The following is a 5,295-nucleotide window of genomic DNA, read 5'->3' on the forward strand; positions in this document are numbered from 1 at the left end:
GTCACTTTGTCGGAATTTTAAGATTTTTTATTCGAATTTTGAGTTCAGTTTTTTAATTATTTTGTATAATATATTGTGAACAAACTAACTTTATAAATTGATTACGCGTGTGGATCTGAGCAGACACAGAATTATTGTTTGGGCTTCCCCAACAACACTTTTAGTAATATCGAGGCACGGCACGAAAGACTAAACGAAGCCGTACCAAGTACATAACTCAGCCATAACTCACTCATCCGTACGAAGTAGATAACTCAGCCGTTCGAAATATATAACTCAGCCATAACATATATGTTTATTCAATATTTAATTATAACTCAGCCGTGTGAAGTACATAACTCAGCCGTAACATTGAAAAGATACTAAACAAAGAACTTTCTTATCCAAGTACAATTCCTACCAAAAGAAATCCAGATGTTTTTTTACATATCCAAGTACAATTCCTACCAAAAGAAATCCAAAGGTTTTTTTACATATCCAAAGTGCAAGTCCTACCTACCAAAAGAAATACAAATGTTTTTTACGTGAACTGATTCATAAAATCAGGTGACTCATCGAAGATTTCTGCTGCCATTTTAACACGTATACCCTGGATGTTTTGATCACAGATTCCATCGAAAGACACACCAAGCGCTAGACATTCTATAAACTTTAAAGCGTACACGCCACAGTCACCAACCTGTACGTTTTGAGGGACCTTGGAGACTGTCCTCCTCCTGAAGGTAAACTGTTTGTAAGTAGGTGTACGAATTTCGTGAGGAACGTTCGCGTTCATCATTGCTGGAATCATCCGCGTAAACGCCCTACAAGCATTCAGCATTCTAAGCTCACTCTCTCCGGTTACTTGTCCCACGATGCTATCATAGCAATCAATATGCCTTCTGTTGAGATCCACGTGCAGCGCCACCCAGTGATCGCCTCCAATTTGTGGAGCAATATACAGGTGATCCACATCTTCTATCCACTTCAAATTAGTTTGTTCATCTGATGGAATCAAACCTTTAACTAATTCTTCATAACAATTGCCAGTCATTGTAAAAAACTTGGGTTCGGACTTGAACAACGGATAATGACGGTGAACCATTTCACTGGTGAACCACGGGTCTATAAACGCAATGCGTTTGTTGTGGAATGGGAAGGGATCTCGTTTGTACCTACACCTAAGGACTCTCATAAACGCGCCCAAGTGCTGTACAACAGAAAACTGAGTAGTAAACAACAACGCAGCCATAATGTAATATAAGTCAGACAACGACAACAATAACTAAGACATTAAGATAAACTTACTTCATCAGTAAGCCACCCATATTTACCATATTCTTCTGGCTTCACTGGCCATTCCTTTCGTTCGGTCATTAGCACCCTATAGAATTCAATTTCCATTCCGCCTTTGCCTAACGGGATATTCCTAACAAACAAATAAACACAAGTTAATATAATGTTAACAAGCTGTTATTAACTTGTTAAGCAAAAGGGTCTAAAGGGTCATACTCGGCTTTCTTTAGGTACTCCAAAAGTTTCTGCAACTTCACCGGATCAACAGGTGCCAGAGGATCATATATTCCAGGTCCAGGTGAACAGTTCTTCCTCATGCACGACAGTCCGTTGTCTCCAATATTAGGGAAAATCCAGCTTGGATGATCTTGTTGTGTATTCAATGCACTCCCATCCGCTGACAGCTTAACACTCTCCAGCCTTAAAGCTTTAATTCTATCAAGCCTAATCTTTTCCTCCTCATCATCCTCAGATTCAGGTTCAAGTGAGTCGGCTTCAGCAAAATACTCGTCTGTAATATCTTCTGCACCAGCTTCTGCACCAGCTTCTGAACCTCCAGGTAGTACAAATTTCAACGGCTTAACACCAGCAGCCACAACAGCAGCAGTAGGATTTGTAGGCGCCCTACCTCTACCTCTACCTCTACCTGTACCTCTACCTGTACCTCTACCTCTACCTCTACCTCTACCTCCACCTCTACCTCCAGCCGCAGCTACTTCTTTAGCCTGCTTTGCCGCAGCTACTTCTTTGGGCTTCTTTAACGCAGCTACTTCTTTGGCCTTCTCTGCCGCCTCTAACTCTTTGGCCTCCTCTGCCGCCTCTAACTCTTTAACATTTCTCCTCGTGGAAGGCCGTCTTTTCGTATCAGCTGGTCTCTTAGTAGCTGGAGACTTCTTAGCATCTGGAGAAGTCAAATAGTTCTTTTCCTGTATATTAAAATTATAATAACTCAGCCTAAACATTCTGAAAAATCAACCATAAAACAAAGATAAACCAGACATTACCGGCTCTCCCGCCTCTAACTCTTTGGCCTTCTCTGACGCCTCTAACTCTTTGGCATTTCTCCTCGTGGAAGGCCCTGTTTTCGTATCAGCTGGTTTCTTAGCAGCTGGAGACTTCTTAGGAGAAGTCAAAGAGTTCTTTTCCTGTATATCATAGCGAAGACAATTGAAATTATAATAACTCAGCCTAAACATTCTGAAAAATCAGCCATAAAACAAAGATAAACCAGACATTACCGGAACTTTTGGTGGACCTTTTGATGTCTGAAGTTCCTGTCCATGTCCCAGGTTATTTAGTTCCTGTCCCATTTTTAAAGTCTGGTCAGTCGTGCTCTTTGAAAGCACGAGCTCTTTCATCTGTTTGAGGTCCGTCTCAAAAGATCCAAGCCTGGTTTCAATCCTTTCATCCATCTTCTTCTCCAGATTCGCCGATACATTTTCAATGTTCCTATCAACGGTGTCAAACCTTGTGTATAACTTAGAGATCAATTCGTAGAGATCATCTTCCCCAGCATCTTCCTCCTCACTTACCTTTTTTCCTTTCTTCTTCCTCTCCTGTGCAACTCCTTCACTAGTTTCCTGACTGTTGGAAACTTTCATCTTCTGAACTTTCCGCTTCTTTGCGGGAGGAGATTCAGACTCAACAACTGCTTCAGCTTTCTTTTTCTTTTTCTTCTTATCACTCCCCTTAACATCCCAAAAACCTTTAACAAACGTATTCAGATGTATGTCTTCGATCAGGCGATCGATTGCTGGGTCGTCTTCTTCTTCTGGCCACGAATGAAATAGCTCGCAGCCATTTTCCTTCATAACCATATTAATCACACGCAGCTGTAACATAAGAGATTATGAAACCCATCAGTAAGTTTTAACTCAGACAAGACTAAAGCATAAATCAGTCATTACTAAAACATAACTCAGCCAACACTAAAGCATAAATCAGCCATTAATAAAACATAACTCAGCCGTTACTAAACAATAACTCAGCCATAACTAATCATACTCATCCATTACTAAACAATCACTCAACCAGATATAAACCTTACCTCACCAAGCGCTTTGATCTCTTCATGTTTCTTTTTAAAATTTCTTTTCAATTGCATCTCTCATCTTAATCGATTGGTGTTTGTAATGGTTTTTCATAATTGAATTGAGTTGAATTGGAACAGGAGCTAAGAGATGGAATTGGATCTGGGGAAGCTCTTCGTTGGTGGAATTTCTTGGGCTACAGATGAAGAAAAATTAAGCGACTATTTTCGCAACTACGGTGATGTTGAGAAGCTGTGATCATAAGAGATCGTGCCACTCGACGTGCTCGTGGTTTTGGTTTCATTGTTTTCGCTGATCCTCTACTTGTATTGCTGAGAGAGTCATCACGGTCAACAAAGACATCAACAATGGTAAAAAATTTCGATTTTTTTCCTTCCCATTACTGTATCTGTGATTTGTTGTTTGATCATACAGTGCGAATCAGGAATTAACGAAGATAGGTTGTTATTTGTAGATTTATCGAAGACAACGGGAGATTGTACAGATAGATTTTATACTATGTCACGAAATTGAAGCTTTAAATTGGAAATCAAATAGATATGTAAGAGAATAGAAACTTGATGTCATAGCTTGTAGATTATCTTTATGATAGGGTGTACACCATAGTACGCCTACATATAGGGCAATTTTGTTTTTCATACAACCATGGAATTATACACTCATGGTGATATATGTGTTTGCAATTGAGATTGTTGATATCATTGCGTCCTTTGAATGTTTCTAGACAGATGGTGCACTCTTCATTCTCTTCTTCTACGGTTGGTTGTCTTTTTGAAGTCTCTAGCTCAGCAATGAGGACGTCGGTGTCTAATCTGGCATTGGCAAGGAGGTTGTAATCTGTAATTGTCAAAGTTAAAAGAATTGACCTACCTGTTGGAGGTTCTGTCATTCGCACTGCATCAAAGAATTGGATGAACCTTGAAGTCATTCTTGTTGCGTCGTTGTCTTCAATTTCATGATACGATAGAAGATAGAGTAGGTTGCTGCTCAAGGTTTGCGAGGTAGGGCCTCCACCATTAGCGGTGTAAGGTATGCGTATGCTTATGTCGTTTTGATTCGTGTTTGGTCTTCTGATAATGACAGCGATTTCATTGGATGTTTGAATGTTAGTGCTGAAAGTTTGAAATGAAAAAGTAGATATGATATTTAGGCTATCTGCCATGACTTTTTTGGTAGCTATTTGGTGTTTTTGTGGTTGCTCTTCGCATCAGTGAGTCTGTTTATTTATACTTGAGTGGAGTCGTTTGGAGTTCTATGTTCGGTTTGTTTTTTTTTTTCTGTTTCGCATTCCTTCTCCGTTCATTGTCCTTAGTTTGTTATTTTTTCAAAATATTGAATGAGTCTTGATGAGGTTAGTGTTAGACGTTTCGTACGATATAGCTACATATTTTTAAAGCTTCTATAGAGAAGTTGATCCGCTTATTTGATAGGCTTGTTGGTTTAAGTCAATTACATTATCTTGGTTTAATCTTTTCTCTATGTAGGAGTGTAAATTTTTTAATTATTATGTTTTTGTAATAATGGTTTGTTTTTGTTTTCTAGAGGCCTTTTATTTAAATGTCTGAAAGGCCATTTAAATGTATCCATTGTGGTTTGGCCCTTTAGCTTGTCCAACAACTGTTCTGTTGTTGTTTGGATGTGCTTTGATTAAATGGGACTGCACGCTAAATTTTGTTGTGAGGGCCTTTTTATTTTAATTTTTAAAAAGAGAAGGTTGTTTGTTGATTATTTCAAAGATTTTGTCTTTGTTTTCTTGCTCGGAGCAGACCTCAGTTGAGGTGTTAGTTGATACTTTTGTTAATGGTTTTTTGTTTTAACCTTGTGTTGGATAATTTTGCTGTGAGGTTCATATCTCACGTAAAGTCAATTGGTTGGAGATAGAATTAGGTTTTTTTTTTTTTTTTTTTTTTTTTTTTTTTTTTTTTTTTTTTTTTTTTTTTTTTTTTTTTTTTTTTTTTTTTTTTTTTTT

This window comes from Camelina sativa, chromosome 20 (assembly GCF_000633955.1).
Source record: "Camelina sativa cultivar DH55 chromosome 20, Cs, whole genome shotgun sequence".
In the NCBI taxonomy this organism is placed as follows: domain Eukaryota; kingdom Viridiplantae; phylum Streptophyta; class Magnoliopsida; order Brassicales; family Brassicaceae; genus Camelina; species Camelina sativa.